General features: G+C 46.5%; 1 long non-coding RNA gene across 1 annotated transcript; it reads right to left on the bottom strand.

The window, feature by feature from the left end:
* Positions 14,489-18,002, bottom strand: LOC110261973. The gene is made up of 3 exons (XR_002346380.1): positions 17,744-18,002; positions 17,256-17,502; positions 14,489-16,917 (listed from the first exon to the last, which is right to left on the bottom strand). It is a non-coding gene; the product is annotated as an uncharacterized LOC110261973 (long non-coding RNA).

Genomic DNA, 18,078 nt, shown 5'->3' with positions numbered 1-18,078 from the left:
CTTTGGGTCAAGGTCCGCAGGGCCTTTGAAGATGACGTGGGCATGATTACCACCTGCTGGATGGCACAGAACCACCCTGTGGGTGGATTAATGACAAAGTACCACTCAGTGCCCTCTCTCGCTCAGGATAGACTTCTGGTGCTGCCAGCCCCTCCCATTTAAATACATACAAGTCCCCACTTTTGGGATAAAATGTCCAAGCAGAAGCTGATAGTTCCTTATGAATTCCTGAGATCCCACTAATTTTTCCATCAGGGCAACACAAGAACAGCCCCCTCTTTGTTAGTCATCTTAGATCCTTTTCGAGTGCTTTTCCTCCCTGCCTCACTGGCCCTCACCATGCCCAAGACTGCGGGCACTGCCACACTGGGGAAAGCCCTCCTCTGAAACAGCTTTACTGCCATTTCTTTCATGCCTGTGTGGAACACAGAGCCATAATTAGAACGAGGTTCTTCTCCCAGATCATTGCTCTGATGCTTCTAAATTGGTTCCCACCATCCTATTTCTTTCTAAATGAACGAGATCTTTGCCTTTCTGATTGTGGACGCGTGAGACTGACAAGAGGTCCCTGCCACTTCCCTCTGACGAACATTTTCCCCGGTGTTTTCAGGTACTCTGCCCTATCCATTTCATTTGGGGAGCCACACTGTTGGCTGTAATTTAATTTTTCTAAATTTAGTTTGCAGAAGGCTCACGGCCAGTGGAAGGCGATTACGGTGTGCCAGGAATCCACATTTAAACAAAGCAAAGTCCTCTCTGGGGACCCAGATTTATTTACGGAGTTTGGGAACTCAAATGAAGACCAAATAGACTGAGGAGCCACACTTCCCTGCTGCAATTTAACAGTCTCTTAAACACAAAATCAAACACAATATCAATAAAGCGGCTCAGTGTTTCCTGAATGTCTTACCTTTAACTTGTGCTGCCTTCTGTCTTGCTGTCCCCTAGATGTCCCCAAAGACCCCCTTCTAGCTTCTTGAAGACCTATAGCTTCTTAAGAAGAAACAGCTGCATCTCCTAAAATGCTTCCTGGCACCTTGGAAGCAGTCCAGCCATGCAGAAAGTGGAATTACTAAAAGCAGGCGTGTTGACAATCTTTGATTAGAAAAGGTACTGGTTGTGTACAATGCCTTCCCCCAACCCGTTTCTGCACCTAAATCCAGACGTGGCATTGGGGGAAAAAAGAGAAACGAATCCATTTCATATCTGACTTTCTGCTGGTAAAGAAGCGTAAGAGACAGACCATAAGACGGTAAAGTAGTTCAGTGCATGTGCTGTGGAAGCACAGCGGCTGCCCTGCGATCCCGTTAGAATGCTTTGCCCATCTGAGCCTCTTTCCTCCTTTGTAAGTCAGAGACTAGAAGAGTCGCTACCTCATAAATTTATTATGGGGATTTCAATGACTTAAGGAATGGAAACAAGAGAATGTCTGACGTGTAGTAATTGATTCTATCTTTTTTTTTCGGCTGCGCCTGGGGCATTCAGAAGTTCCTGGGCTAGGGATCGAACCTGCACCACAACAGTGACAAAGCCAGATCCTTTAACAGCTGGGCCACCGAGGAAATCCCAAGTGATCTCATTTTATATAGACATGGATATGGATATATTTGTGTGTATGTGTGGCGTGTGTGTACCGCCATACCATGTAGAAAATATTTATCTCAAAGAAGGGGCCCATGAGGTATTATCAGAATCCAGAGGCAAGACACCTTGTTCGCAGATGGAGGGAACCAGGGAGACTTCCTGGAAGACTGGAAAAGACATTAACACTCTCTAAATATTGTATTTGCTTCATCGGCTTCTCTGCCCTTTCGTCAGGGTCACATGACAAGTCTGGCCAATGGGATGTGTGGGCTTGCTTGGTCTCTCCTCTCCTGCTGCAGGGAAAGAGGGGGCCCCCCATCTCAGGTGTTGGGCTGCAAACGGGAGAAAGGCCATCTGCATGGGCAGCCGAGGGCTGGTGTGGAGTAGAGATACTTCCTCCAGCCCAAACGCCCACATACAGCCCCACAGAGGATGTGCAGCGAGGGCAAAATGAAAACGTTTGATGTGCGAAGACTTTGGGACTTTAGGCTTAATTTGTCACTAAAGCGTAAGCTAATCTGTCTTGACTAAGGTTTTATATATACATATATATCCTTATATAATATATACAAATATTTTAACCTTATACAGATAACTTTATACACATAACCATATATTCTGTCCAAACAAATATTTGTCCAATATACTATACTTTGCCCTATTTCTAATCTTTTTTCTTGAGCTCAGAACCATCATGTATATATATATGTGATATAGCATATATATCACTTCTATACATGTATGTACATTATACACCCATCATATATATATACGCGCACCATCATATATATACATATATACACATATGTGTGTGTGTGTGTGTATGAATGATGGTGCTGACCTCTAGAAAATGATTGGGAACAGGGCATATACAGCATATTGGACAAATATTTGTTCGATTGGAAAGTAAAACAGGGATCAAATCATGGAGGGCCTTAAATTCCAGCCTAAAGAGGTCAGACTCTAATCCATAAGGCAACGGGGAATAGTGAAGTATATTTCCTGGGGTAATTACATCAGGCAGGTAGTACCACCGAGAGTGCTTTGCAGGGCAAGAAGCTTTCCTGAAGTCCAACGGTTTCAGGTGGCACCTGCTTGAGCCAGAGGGTCCCTCCCTTTCCCCAGTGTCTCAGGGCACTAGAAATGTGTTCTGTAAATCAGGACCAAGAAGAATTGGGCTTTGTGATCTCTAAGACAGAAATGTCTTATTCTGAGTCCTAACCCATCTCCATCAACTCTCCCTGTCTGCAGTAGCAGAAACAACATCTCAGTATGGCCGCTTCTAGAAAGGACAACCCCAGACTGTCAGGTTTGCCTTCATTGCGGGGGGGGGGAGGGGGGGGCTTGTGCCTGAAAATGCAGTGTCTTTAACTACCTCCACAACTAAACTTAAAAGGGGACATATCTGTGCCCAAAGTGGGAAACCAAGTTGCTAAAATACACCGAGAATCATGGGTTTTGATTTTTTTTTTTCCCTGGAAATGCTAAAACCTATTACATTGGTTAAGATAATCCTAGCTGCTGTAACAAATAAACCCCTAACTGGGTAGTGGCTCAAACATGGTAGACTTTTATTTCTTAAACAAAAGCCCCAAATGGTGCTCCTGATAGGCAGGGGGGCTTCCATCCACATGAGCATCAGGAACCCAGGCTCCTTCTAACTTGTGGCTTTGTCCTGTGCTGGCCGTGGCTTCAATGGGCAAGATGGCATTAAGCTGGCCGAAGGGGAAAGAGAAAGAAGGGCGTGCCCAGAGGGTTAGTGGGCCAGGTCCCACAGTGGTCCATGTCATTTCTGCTCACATTCCATTGACCAGAGCTTACTCATCTGGTCTCCTCTAACTGCAAAATAAGCAGGTGAGTGTCATTTACCTGTGTGTCTAGAAAGAAGAGGAAAGATGCCTGGGGAATAATAGCAGACTTTGCCGGAACTGATATTGTTCCTCCCCAATCTTTCCTCTTGATGTACATGTATTAAAAAAAAAAAAAGAGTTAGTAAACTTCTGGTTTCTCATTCTTTTACCCAACATTTATGCAATACCTGCTCTGTTCTAAGCATGTGTTTGATGGCTCTGGCAGGGGGATGCAAAGAAGAATGCAAACAGTGTCCCTAAAGGAGTTAAAAATCTAGTAGAAGGGAAAAAAAAACCTATCTGTCTGTCTGTCTGTCTATCTATCTCATCTATCTATCTATTGCAAATAACAACAAAAGCTCCAGGAGAGGTTCAGATAGGGCTTTGGGGAAGTTCAGAAGAGGAACTAGATGGAGGCTTCTGTGATGGGAGTGGTGCATTGTAGGCAAAACACAAGCAGAGTCGCAGAGGGAGGTAATCAGAGAGTCTTCATGGCAGGAAGCCAGAGATTCAGTTTGCCTGGAGTGATGGGTGTAAGAAGACGAGAGAGAGCAAGTTTCGGCTGGAAAAGTTTCTTGGGGTCCAATGCCCTCAGACTCTCACTAATCACAGTCGATGATGCGCATTGCTGAGAGAGGCTATTCAATCACCTATCTTCACAGTTTCTATTTTTTCCCCATCTATTCTTCATTAAGCAGGTACCCTGCTCTCTTTCCACTTCAAGTAATTATAAAAGATGATTATGGAAATGATAGTAGGGATGGGGCTAATGATTAGGAGGGAGAAGAGACTTTGCAAAATTTCCTACTCTACCCAGAATTCTTTCAGGCTCACTCCGAGAAGAATCCTTGAGACCATCATGCATGAGCTGCTGTGGACCGGTTTCCGCTCCCTGGGAGCCAACGCGAGAAACAGCGCAGCAGAGTACAGACTGCTTTTGAAGATCAGCAGAGCCAGGCTGCTGGGCAGTCGGTTTGGAGAACACAGAAGTCCCCAAACAGCACACTCAGGCCAGTGCTGAATCGGACCAAACATCTTCACGGCACGCGGGACTGAAAACCACTGATGTTGAGACTGGTTTTCTCCACCCTCAGCCTTTCCGCCAAGCACTACGCTAGGAAGGGTGCTTGCCTTATATCACAGTAGAAAAAAGGGAGGGAAAAAAAAATGTATACGTGTAAGGGTGACTTGGTCTCCATGCTGTACAGTGGAAAAAATATATAAATAAAAAAATAAATAAACCCAAAACATTCGATCATGTTATTATCATAAAAAAACAAAAAAACAAAAAAAAAATTAAAAAAAAAAAAATCAGGCAAGCAGACCAGCTAAGAGCACAGCCCTGGAGCCACCTGGCAGAAGAAGTGTGGCAATAATTCAAGATCATTACTGTTGACCACGTGTGTCATCCAACAAAAGGGTTTCTGCTGACCAGCTCGCTAAGGTGGAGAGCAACCCTCTCCTCTTGGTCCTTGCCTTCCTTGCTTGCGGGACCCAGTTCGGCTCCCAGACACATAAGGGAAGGACAGAAAAACCTCCCTGTTCTGTGCAGACCATGGCACGTCTATATTAGTTTGCTGGGGCTGCCACAACCATGTCCCTCTAACCGGGGGACCGAATACCACAGCAATTTATTCTCTCACAGTTTTGGAAGAGCCTTCAAAGCAGGAAGAACAATAATTGCCAGGGCACTGAGGTGGGAGACTGGCCAGCGTAATTGGAGCAGTGAGAGAAAGAATCAGAGCAGTAGGAGCTGAGATGAGAGTCCTGGGTCACCCAGTAATGGTCAGATTCCCACACAGGCAGTGATGAGGCGTCAGGGAGTTCATTAAGAAAGGGAGAGAGGGTGCTCCCTGGCGGTCTAGTGGTTGGGACTCGACACTTTCACCACTGCGGCTGGGGTTCAGGCCCCAGTCTGGGAAGTGAGACCCCACATCAAGCCACTGCACACTGCAGCCAAAAATAAAAATGAAAAAATAAAATAGGAGTTCCCCTATGGCACAGCAGGTTAAGGATTGGGCATTGTCACTGCAGCAGCGTGGGTTGCTGCTGTGGCTCAGCAGCAACCCACGCTGGCCTGAGAACTTCCACATGCTGCAGGCACGGCCAAAAAAATGAATAAATGAAAATAGAAAAATAAAATAAATAAATGGGAAAAATGAAAAAAAAAAAAAAAGAAAGAAAGAAAGAAAGAAAGGGAGAGAAGTCCAGGATCTAAATACCAAGCCTGCTTCCTTTACACATATCATCCATTCTGCTGGAATTTCTAGGCATCCTTCCAAACCAGCTTGTGTCCACCTCGCCTGATTCTGCCCCTTCTTCTCTTCCATCACCTCCTCTTTGCTGGGCCCCCCACCCCATCTACACACAGGACACATCTTGATCTCTTTTGTACCACACCGTCCGAGGCACATAGGTCTAAAACAGCACCTAGCATGTTGCTATGGACACAGCAAGCCCCGAATGGTCTTTCCCTTCCTTAGCTCTTAAAATCCTTACCACAACTGTAGGGATTTTCGCTGCAAATCAAATTGGAAGTGAGTTCTCAGAGAAGACCTAGTTTATGGGCAAAGACATAAAGATGTAATAGAATCCTTTCAAAAAGCCCTCTTGCTAATGCTAAATCGTAGGGAACAATACATTCCTGACATTTTCAGATTCCCAGACCAGAGATAGAATACGATCAAGGGGGAAGAGGGGTGAGCAGTTTTATAAGGTTCTTTGGTCCCATTCTTCTTCCGGATGAAGTCTTTATTCGTGGGGCAAAAGGAAGGAATTCACGTGGAGTAAAATAGACTTCATGGATGTCCGCAGGGGTATGTGCCCTGACTTATGTCCAAGCTAATTCTTAGCTACAGAGAATATGCCTTTTCTGTCGAGGATCTCAGGAACCCTAAAGGGCTTCAAGGGGATGCAGGAAAGTTTGTGTGTGCTTGTGTGTGTGAGTATGTGCATACAGAGAGAGAGAAAGACAAGGCGAGAGCCTGAGTTGGGTGTGTTGGAGGTGGGAGGGGGCGTGGATCCAGAATGCTGAACACAGAGTTCCCGTCGTGGCTCAGTGGAACCATGAGGTTGCAGGTTCGATCCCTCGCCTTGCTCAGTGGGTCAAGGATCCAGCGTTGCCGTGAGCTGTGGTGTAGGTTGCGCATGCGGCTTGGATCCCGTGCTGCTGGGGCTCCGGCGTAGACCGGTGGCTACAGCTCTGATTAGACCCCTAGCCTGGGAACCTCCATATGCCGCAGGAGCGGCCCAAGAAATGGCAAAAAAGACCAAAAAAAAAAAAAAAAAAAGAATGCTGAACAGGCATTTGGCTGCTTAGACAAATATAGCAGCCATACCTAGAGAATGACATCATTATACAGGAAGGGGGTTGTTTTTAAGTGGAGCGCTTCCAACTAGGGGGGCTCAGCACCTGCTTTAATCAACCTTACCACTCTCTTTATATAGATTTACACTTCTAGAAGTTTGAGTGGTTTTCTCAAGTTCCTTTTGCTTATAGTTTGGAATTTTTCCATGTTTTTGGACGCAAATAAATGCAGCTGTTTGCTGTGCAAGAGCTATGGAAAACATATATTTATGCGGCATTTGCGATATAGAGAATATTCAATTGAGACTGAATTTGGCGTCTTGCCTTATGTTTCAACTTTTCTTTTAAATGACATAAGGACTTTCATTCATGCAAATAATGCTATTGACTCATCAGCATGGTACAGCAAAAAGAACAGAGGTCCGGGCTTCAAAACCGAGCTCCCGTTCTGCTTCATCAGTAATGACCTTCCTGGATGTGGCAGATCGCATTTTCCAAAGATGGCCTCAAAAAACCTCACATCCCGCGTACTCCTTGACAATGGGACCTGCCACTCTCCCACCAAGAGGAAGCATCTGCGTTCCTTCTTTTGGTATCCAAATGGGCGGTGACATCCTTACAGCCAGTGGAATATGGCAGACATGACCATACATGACTCCTGAGGCTGAGTCATAGAAGGCAGTGCAGCTCCTGCCTTGTTTACCAGAGCCCTTGCACTTGGAGCCATGCTGCCACGTGAGAAGGCTGACCCTCCCGAGGCTGCCATGCTATGAAGGACTAAATAGCGTGGAATTGCCGCAGGTTGGTCCTCCAGTTAAAAGTCCTGGCCTTTGAGTTCTCCCAGCCCCCGTGCTAGACAGATGATGGAAGAAGCTTCCAGATGATCCAAACTCCCATTCATGGAGTCACTCTCAACCTTCAAGTATTTCCAGCTGAGGCTCCAGACCAGCTGGAGAAAAGAGACCCCTATTATGCCCTTACTGAATTCCTGACCCCGAGACTCTGGTGGCATGGTATTTTATGCCACTACGTTTGGAAGCAATAGGAATAGAATCGGCAGCAATAGAAACAGAAAATTTGAAATCGGGGAGTGGGGGTTGTTGTAACAAAAAATTAAAATATGTGACGTTAGCTTTGGGACCCAGAGGCAGGTGGGTTCCAGAAGTCCCTTGCGAGGGTAATAAGGGCAGACTGGAGAGGCCTCAAGGAGAGTGCTGATGGGGGTTTAAAGGAAACCGAGGGACATGTTATCAGCAATAGAAGGAAGGGAGGTCCTTATTATATAGAGGAAGAATTTCAGCAAAACCCGTTTCCTCTGATAAGGTATAAAATAGAAAATACATCTAGGAAACTTGACTTCCAGGCGGAGTATTGAGGGTGCAGCAGGCTTCTTCTAGATGTCTGTACCAAGAAGACAGAGGAATGAGATGGAATAATAAATCCTTAAATTTTCCAGTTTAACCTGCAGACTATATGAAAGTTCTAGAAGAGTCTTCTCAGCCAGAAGGTGTCCCACAGTAAGAAGTGGCTTCTGGAAAAAAGAAGATGGAAGAAGTAGCTATAATATCTTTGGTTTAACTCTCAGAAAGATCTAGGGTGCTACCCCAGAGATTCTTCCGGGAGGATAAAATCCTCCAAGGATCTTAGTGTGTATCTCGTAGAACTTCTTCATTAAACAATAAGGCTTTGGCGAATCTTGATGGGATTGTCTGACAATAGCCACATAAGGGCCCAAGAGAGAGAAGGGCCTGAATCAATGAGATCTGTAAGGGTGGTTTTTGTCCAATACAGTAGATTATGTACTGATGCACACAAGCAAAAAAAACAAAAAAACAAAAAACAAAAAACCCACAAAGTGTTTTTTTTTTTTTTTTTTAACTATGCAGCTTTCACTAAAAGGAACAGAGGAAATAGAAAATGAAGAGACTTTGTGGACTCCCAATCATTTAAGGATGCACAGCAGGCTGAAAAGTCTGTTCAAATGCAAATCCAAGTCGTGCCACGTGGAAAAGGGAGGATGTTTTAGAGGCAGAACCAAGGGCCACAAAGCAAAACTTCCAAAGTGTGGTTCTCTCTGTGTGGGTGGCATTGCCTTTTAGCCCATCCTCTTGCCTAGCTGACTTTTACACACACACCCAGGGCTTGCTTTATTTATTTAATTATTTAATTTTTCACTTTTTTCTTTTTCAGCCATCCCTCAGCATACCGAAGTTCCTGGGCCAGGGATCGAATCCAAGCCAGAGCTGCAACCTACACTGCAGCTGCAGCAATACCAGATCCTTAACCCACTGGGCCAGGCCAGGGATCGAACTGGCACCTCCACAGAGGTAAGTCAGGTCATTAACCTACAGCGCCACAGTGGGAACTCCCCCCAGGTCTTTCTGTAAATGACACTTATCTTAGCTTCCCTATCATATGCTCTCAAAGCATCCCTGTATTTTTCTTTCATAGCACTTATCACCTTGCTATGTAAATAACACTTTGCTGTTTGGTATCTGCTTCACCACAGTGCTGTAGACGTTACAGAGCAAAGGTCTATGTCCTTCTTGTCGCCTGCTCCATCCCTAGCCCCCAAACAACACCTGGTGCACAGTAGGTATTCAGAGAGTTGTATGGAAAGAACTTGTAAGGCAAGGTTTCCAACCTAGGCTTATGGCCAGAGAGGTAAGCAGAAGATGAACCTGCCCATGTAGGTATCAAACTATGACCTTGGCTTCATGGTTATTATGCTCACAAATCAGCTGAGCTCGTCCCCACCCGGCTGTGGGCCTCCTGAGTTTGCTCTCTCCAGGCCATCTTGACTGTCATCAGGGACACTTCTGATAATAGAATCTCTCTCTTTAAAAAATTGGTTTATGGATGAAAAAGTCCCAAGTATACAGGATGCTGAGTTTAGCAGAATCTGTATGTAAATTGGTATTTTGCTGGTGATCAATCTTGTGCTAAAAATGGAAAATCAATAAAAAAAAAAAAGAAAATCTAAGGGGAAAAATAAGTTGTAGACATTTTTGGTCCAATGAGTTTCCAAGTCTGAGGACACTGCATCTGAGACCAAGGTTACTGTCTGTTTCAAAGGCATGTTCGAAAGCAAAGCCGATGGCCATCTCACACACCTAGAACAGAGCCGGAGCCCCCAGGGAGAGAAAAGCTCCAAATTGCACTTCCTGGGAAAGGCCTTGGCCGTAGCTCCTTGAGACTAAGAAGGCGTTCATCACACGGGAACCACAGTTCCAGAATCTCTCCAGCTGCAGAGTTCACGGAACGGCTGGAGGGAAGGGCTGATCTCATGCACCTGGCAGTGATTCCAGAAACAGCAGTGGGTCTAAGGACACTGAAATGGCCTGAAAAGGAATAAGAATGAGTGAAGAGGGAGCTCCCGTCATGGCTCAGTGGTGACAAATCCAATTAGCATGAGGATGTAGGTTAAACATCTGGCCTTGCTCAGGGTTACCGTGAGCTGTGGTGTAGGTCACAGACACGGTTTGGATCTGGCGTTACATTGGCTGTGGTGTAGGCCGGCAGTTGCAGCTCAGGTTCAACCCCTAGCCTGGGAGTTTTCATATGCCACGGGTGAGGCCCTAAAATCAAAAAATATATATGTGTATACACACACACACACACACACACACGTACATATATATATTTAATATATATATCTATATATAACAACTCCTGCAGAAGCTGCCAATCCAAGTGGCCACAGGAGAGAGACTCCAGCAGGTTAGCTCTTGAAGATTCGTTCCTTCATTCTTGAAGATTCCTGACGAGATGGGCACCAAGCACGTACTCGCTGAAGTACCAGCACAACTATCAGGCTCTGTCTACCCCCTCGGGATGCAGCAGCTTAGACCAGGGAGACTCATGGGGATGGGAGCCATGGTGGGGGAAGCCTACAGGGCCTCAGACGTGATGGGGGATCCCTGGCTGTGCCTACATGGGTCTCTCCTGGGCTGGGCTCTTCAGTGGGCAAGAGATGTGAGGGTAAGAGGTTTGGTCCAGGGGCACAGAGCTCCTGTTATTTCCCAACCCGTATGGAAGTATCGTATACTTTCAACAGCTCATAGGGCCCTTCTGGCTTTTACCTGCTGAATATCAGGCCTGGGATGATTACAGATAATTTTACAGTTTTGTAAAGAGCAGATGAGGTGACACATGTCAAGTACTTATCAAAGTGCCTGGCATATGGCAAATGCTCAATAAATGCTAGTTCATACTATTATTGAGAAGAATGGTATCTAAGTAAAGCTCAAGATGCATTTATTAAGCACCTACTATGGTTTGTTGCATAGCAATAGACAACAAAAACTCTGCTCTTCAGGAATCTCAAATATTAGTTCTAGAACCTTCTGAAGGAGTCAGAGCATGGAGATTGGAAGTTCTGGATTCTGGCCACAGCTTTGTCCCTAAATGACCTTGGGCACAGTGCTTTATCACTCTGGGCCTCTATTTCTTCTTGTATAATAAGGGATGCAGATATCTAAGATTCCTCCTCTCCGTAACACCTTATGGCACAGTCATCTTTCTTTGACGATATTAACAGCACCCTCACTAACTTCTTGCACTGAGTTCCACCCAAATGTAAAATTTGGCTTAATTTCATGGAGTCACAGACCTTCGAGGTCATCTGGTCCTATCTCCTCATCGTATAGTCGAGAACACCAAGTCACAGAGAGGGGAAGGGGCCCCAGCTCCCATGGTCACTGCTCCCTTTTTAAAATTGGGGGGATTTTTTTTTTTTTTTTTTTTTGGTCCACTTACAACTTCCCTTCACCTTGGTAAGAAGTCATTGCTGTTTCTTTTTCAAATGTACTGGGATTTGGTGGGTAAACTCACCAATTTGTGCTTTCTGTCTTTGTTAGCTTTGACTGCCCTCTCCCAGCTTTCCAAAGGGACCTGGTTTTTCTTTTGGGGTGTTTTTAAAATTTTTTTCAAGGCTTTAAAACCCTTTTTTTTTTTTTTTTTTTTTTTTGGTATTATGGTAAAGTGTATAGAACATAAAGTTTGCCATTTTGACCATTAGAAGCGTGCCAAAAGGATCTAGTTTTCGTGGTTCACTTCCAGTTCCTAAAGAGGCTGGCTATATGATGCATTCTAGTGGAAGAGCCCAACTCTGGACTATTTCTCCATGTTTTTGCAGTGTTCAGCTGCGTGGGCAAGTCAGCTACAAGACTAGGAGCCTCGAGGACAGAGAAGCAAATCTTAGCCTTGTTGTCACACCCACTGCCTAGATCAACGTATAGGACAAGCTTGGGACATATTTGTTGAGTGAATAAATGACCCTGCAAGTTAAAGCACATCTTCCTCAGACTCTCTCTTATCACCTTAAGATTATCTTTCCTGTCTCATGGGAACAGTGTTAATAAATGGCAACCACAGGGTCACATGCGGGCATATTAGGGGCACAGATGTGCCTCTCCCCGCAAAGGGAAGCTACTCAGTGGAATATCAGGAGTGTGATAAGCTCGTAAACATCCTTGTTGACACTCTCTCTTCAGAAATCATGTTTACTTGCCAGGTTGTGTTCCCCTTAGAGAACAAAGAGAAATCTGCCCTTTGGTGACTGAATGAGGTCAAAGCATTATAATCACTGTCACCAAGGGCTGACAATTGCTGTTCCCACAGATGTAATACAAACAAGCAGATTCCTGCCATCCTTGGAAATATTTGCTCAAACACACCCACAGACCATGGGTGGGGGTTCAGGTAAACGCCCCTGCCTGCCCCCAGACCAGGTGGGCCACCGCAGCTCAGGACCCCACAAGGGTCTGGGCAGTGAAAGGAATCTCAGCTTGGGTAGAAGGCAAGGACCAGTGCCAATCATCTTCCTCTCGAAGGGGCAGTAAAACCCTTTGGTCTGGCTTTATATCTTGTGCTCTTGAATCTCCTGTCTCACGGCAGCTGCCAGTTGCAGAGAAAAACCTGGCTCAGAGAAGCTATTCTCAAACTGTGAAAGGTTCTCTTGGCTGTCACGGTCATGGCCAGGCTGGAGCGACTGCCTCCGACAGGGAAAGGCACATCATTAGATAAATGCCATGACCTGGGATGAGGGGGAATGATAAAAATCAACATCCACTGTGCCCAAGGACAGCCTCATGGACAATAAATATTTGACTAGCTCCGGCCATTTGTGTGGCAGCCACCCTCTCTCTCTCTCTAGAAAATTGTTTTCTCCCCCCATCCCCAACCCCGGTCCTAGGATTCGTCCACTGGAAGGGAGAAAAAACAACATTTCTGTCACTCACTAGCGAGTTCTGTGCACGTAAGAGGTCCAAGTCAATGGTAATCCTCTTGTTTTGGCTTCCTTTTCATTGAAATAAGCCTGCCCGTCTCTGCTGGGTAGAAACTGTCCCCCCAACCGGAAGACAAAATGCAGACAGGAGGACAAGGTAGGTGAGCCTATTTTAGACAACCATCAGCCTTGTTTTGTTTTGTTTTTAAATAAACCTTTCCAAGCGACAAGGTCCACCCCTCTCTTGGCCTGTAGGAGAGGCCAGTGGCCCCCCCAGTCAGGCGTTTCTATTTTCAGCTCCCCAAGTCCAGGGAGCCGGTCACCTCGGCCTGAGGGAGACCACGCGGCTCACCCGCCAGCCACACGGGCCTGCAGCCTCTCTCTGCAGTTCCATTTCCATAAATTTACATCCAATTTGTGCTGAATCATATCCCCCCCACGCAGAAGAAACGAAATACATTATCAATAAGTACAACAAATTTGAATAATCTGAGAGCAGAGTGACTTTTCTCTGTCTCTTTTCTATTTAACTCCTTCCTCCGGCCTCCTCGGCTCACTCGGGCTCCGTCATCGGCGGGGGTTTACTCCCACCCACCCCTGTGCCCAAGGTTTTCTGCTCTTCTCTGCTGGTTCTTGATTTCCTGACCTCTTCTTAGGAGCCTCAAGCCTTGTATCCCCCTCTGTCTTTCCTCTTCCTCCTCGCCTTTCCTCAAAACATCTTGGTCACCCTGATCCGAACCCTTCTGTGGGGCAAAGGGGCTGCATCTTTGCCTCGGTTCCTCCCGCCTCCTGCCCGGCAATGCCATGCGCCAATCACGCCCACGCCCGTGCCCCCTCAGGATGGCAATTGCGGGTCCCCGGCCCCGCCAGGCCATCATCAGCCTCACTCAGTCATTTCGAGCACCTCAGCAGAGGTTCAGCGGGGAGTGGAACTTCCTTCCACCCCCTGCAGCCCGGCTGATTGGCAGCCAGCGGGGCTTGGGGGTAGGGGGTGGGCAGTGTGCAACTGATTGTTTGCGGCTGGGCTGGGAGGGCTTAGAGGGGGCAGAGCTAGGGCCCCGGAGCTCAGGGGGCTCAGAGACAGAGGATGCTCGGAGCCAGGAGCCCGGTCAGAATCCCCTGTCTGGCGTCTGGCTGCTGGCCCTGCTGGGGAAATGAGGGATGGGCCCTTTGCAGAGTATCCCCAGGTAGAGGGGGGGAGGAGGCTTATCTTTTACAGAATTGAGGTCAGTGGCCCAGGGGACCTCAGGTCTCAAGGCTCTGCAGAAGGCCTGGCTGCAATGCACACTGGGACCTACGGTCCCCAGATCCTGCTTGAAGTCAAGAACAAAGGAAGTCATTCAGCAACCAGGTCATGGGGGCTCCTGGCGGGGCCTGTCAAAATGTCCCTCCCTTGACAAGAGCAAGGATTGGGGACCTTGTTTCTTCTAGTGCTAATTAATATAAACATTATGTTAATACATATATATATATACACATAATATACATGTATATTAATATATATGTGTGTGTGTGCGTATATATATATATCTGCCACTATAAATCACAGTCATTAAGAATCATTTTCTTCTTAGGCTCATCAGACTGGGTTTCCTAATGCAGACAGGAGAAAAGTGACTGGAGAAAGGAGTGGCCATGAATATTGCCCCAGTTGTGCAGTTCAGAGAAAAGCTGAGCCAAAAATCTCTGCTAGAGATTCGCTTAGTTTCCTTTAATGAGAACGCTGACATTTTTGCTTGGGCAGCCAGAATTGGAACGGAAAATACTGTCTGGAGAAGTTGCATCAAAAGCTTTAGGGCTTTCCTGTGTGTCTGGGGCTGTTGGGACTTGGCCAACGTTATCTCGCAAGTCAGTAGAGAACCTGTAACACGAGGCGAGGTTTCTAACAACAAGTTCAAGTCAACCTTTCTTTCCCAGTCTCTCTAGAGATTTGTTTTGTTTTGTTTTCATTGGTATCTGCAGGTTGAATTTCTCAGATTAAGCTGTTTTGGAGTTTCCACATCTAAAACCTTCTCAAACTTTTGAAAGTTTAAAGCATCAATCAAAAGCACCTAAGCACTTCTAACTATATGTGCATATAAATAAATAAATAGAACTGGCCCCTGGGCTATGAATATAAATGGAAAAATTGGGTCCCTAGAGGCTTTTTTCACAGGCTTTTTTTTTTTTTTAAGGGGATGTGAAAATAGAGACTTAGGACAATGTTTCAATATTTTGTGCCAGGGTGGCATATTTAAGACGAGAGTACCTTGCTTTAAGTTGGTCCTGGGCAAATGGACTATGGGGTGGAATATTTCATCCACTGCTTTCATCAGAGGTGGGGACAGTGGGTGAGTGGTTTTGTTAATTTTTTTCTTTGAAAATAGTTAACCACAATATAATTAGCTTTATTTTTGTCAGCCTGGGCTGCTGTGGATGAGGTGTCGAGAGGCCTGCTGGTATAGGTGCCTCAAAGCTTAAACTGTGTCTAATTATTATTATTACTCAATGTCAGGCTACATAAATGAAAAGAGATAAAAAAGGATGGCTCGCAGCTACACTGCCGTGGTTTGTGATTTCATCACATCTCACAAGCTAAGCAGGTTCGAGCTGACACTCGGGACCTGAAACCTCTAAGGGAAGCCCAGGCAACTGGAGATGCCTTTTCAACTGAGTTGAAAGTTGCTCCACATGCTGGGGAGGGTAGAGGCTCGCCACTCTTTGATTTTCCTCCCCAGTTTTATTTTTAAACACCTTAATAACTGGCTGACTTACTCCAGAGAAGGAAAGCAAATAGGGGCAGGAGAGTCACCCAGAGAGTTGTCTTAAAGGTACATGATTGGTAATGTGACGATTCCTTGGCTCCCAACAGCTTGCCGATTGTCCAGCTGCCTGAAATACCAGTGAGGTCTTCAAAGCCGCAGCAGTACTGAAAGCCTCCACGAAGCCTGGTAAGTGCAGGGGCGGGCTGCTTTCCCACCTCAATGTCAGCCGAGAGCAAAGCACAGACCAGGTGGCAGCGGAAGGCAGATGGACCAAGTTATGGCCGCTCTTCTACAGTCTATTTCATTGACAGGTTGGAATGAAACCAGGTGGTTTGCCAGAGGGCAATATATTGGCAGACAGTACCTGTCTTCTTAGCATGAGACATAGATCGGACGGTTCAGAACAAGTGTTTGGCGCCGAGTTAACCCTAGACGTTCAACTCAGGGATGAGCTCCTTCCCACCCTCTTGGATGACAAAGAATGGACGAGGTGGCCCAGCTGGTCAGAAGACCAGAAGCCTTAACTATATTCTAACCCCTATTTTCCTCTTGTCCCCTAGAGTGTTTGTTTGCAAAACTTTGCTGGTAAGCCTTGCAAACCCCCCAGGACAGGGATTGTGGTCTGCAATGTTCCCCAATGTCTCTAGGGTAAGTACAGGGTTTGTACACAACAGGCACTAAATAAAAGGTTGCTTACTAGACCGGCTCCTTCCTGTAGCCCCTGGCCTGCCAGAATCTGCTGTAGAATCTTCTTGAGGTGAGGACCCAACAGGGCACGATGCCAGGGCTGCCAGGGAAAGTTCAGGCCATGCAGACTCCTCATCAGTGGTGTCACCACGTCTGTCTGTTGATGCATAGCAAACCACCGCAAATCTTAGTGGCTTAAAACAACACCAGTTTATTTGGCAGGGGATCTGTAAGTCAGCAAATTGGGCAAGGCTCAGCTGGGTAGTTCTTCCGCTGATCTCAGCTGGACTCAGGCAGGCATCTGTGGCAGCTGGAGGTCAGTGGTCTCACTCAGACATGTGGCAGTTGGCTGGTTGTTGGCTGTGAGTCCTTCATCATCCAGCAAGCTATTCTAGGCTTGTTTCTATGGTGGTCATCACAGGCTCCCAAGAGCATAAACAAGGATGAGCCCCACTGCACAGGACCTTCACAAGCCTCTTTAGGTAGCACAGTTGCAAATACTGCGCTAGTCAGAGCCTAGAATCAAAGTTAGAGACAAGGTATGGGACACGGGCGGGGAATTCTTGACACCATCCATTTTGCAAACAACCCACCAACCCAGCAAATCAAGGCTAACAATAGAATGCAATATCTCCAACTCCCAGCAGTGAGACTTCATTTTCAGGTTTCCAAGATGCTGGAAGGGTCTCTGCGATCCAGCGGTCCTAGTTGAGTCTCTATTTCTCCACTTTTTCTGATAAATGGAGATATCCTATCTTGCAGGGTTGATCCAGGATCATCAGGGGCTAGAACAATGAATACCTGTTGGCCGCGATGCATCTAGTACTCTAAAACAGGTTCACAATTTAACCTACCTGCTCATCTCTAGAGGCAGCACTTCTGCAAACACGGAAAGCCCACTATTGCTGGTGATTCAGGACAGGATTTTTGGTGACTTGGGAAAACCTCCTTGAATAATATTGACTCATGAGTGAAGATCCTCCTGCCTCAGTAATTCCGTTTCCATCCTGGTCCTTCCTCTTAGGAGAAAGTCTCGGTTAGATGCCAATTCGTCTTCAAATACCTCTTGACGCAGTAGCATCACGCTCAGAGCTTTTGGTCCTATTTAAAATGCATTACTGTTTTATTTTCATTGTTTTCATTTGCTTTCTATTTATGCCAGCTGACAGTTTAAGAAATGAATGGAAATAAACATTTTTAGCTTAAAAAAGCATGTTAAGTATATAACATGTGGTTCATTCATTCAGAGGTTCAACAGATACTTAGAGAGCACCTACTATGTGCCCGCCCTGTACCCAAAGTTCATCAGAGAAGGGAGCCCCCCTGCCTGCGTAGTGCTTACATTTTACTGGTGATTTTCGCGGTGGTGGTCGGGGAATGGCTGGATTTGGGGATTTGCTTCTTGTGGGGGACACAGAGGTGCCCACCGGACTGTCCCCCGCCAGGAGAGAGCGGTAACCCTGCGCATCAGGCGTTACCAGTGGACGGCGACCCTGCTCCCCCTTCTCTAGAGGAGGCTGAGCTCGGGGAACCGGGGCTGCGCGGGGCGGGGGGATGCGCGGGGTCCCGGAGCTGCGTGGGGTCCGGGGGCTGCGCGGGGCGGGCCGGGGCGGCTGCAGCAGGCACCGGACGCGGCTCCTCCTCCCCTTCCTCCCGCGGAGGCTGACGTTGAGTCAA

This window comes from Sus scrofa, chromosome 8, assembly GCF_000003025.6.
Source record: "Sus scrofa isolate TJ Tabasco breed Duroc chromosome 8, Sscrofa11.1, whole genome shotgun sequence".
NCBI lineage: Eukaryota > Metazoa > Chordata > Mammalia > Artiodactyla > Suidae > Sus > Sus scrofa.
The sequence above is the reverse complement of the archived record's forward strand: the minus strand, read 5'-3'. Positions and strand labels throughout refer to the sequence as shown.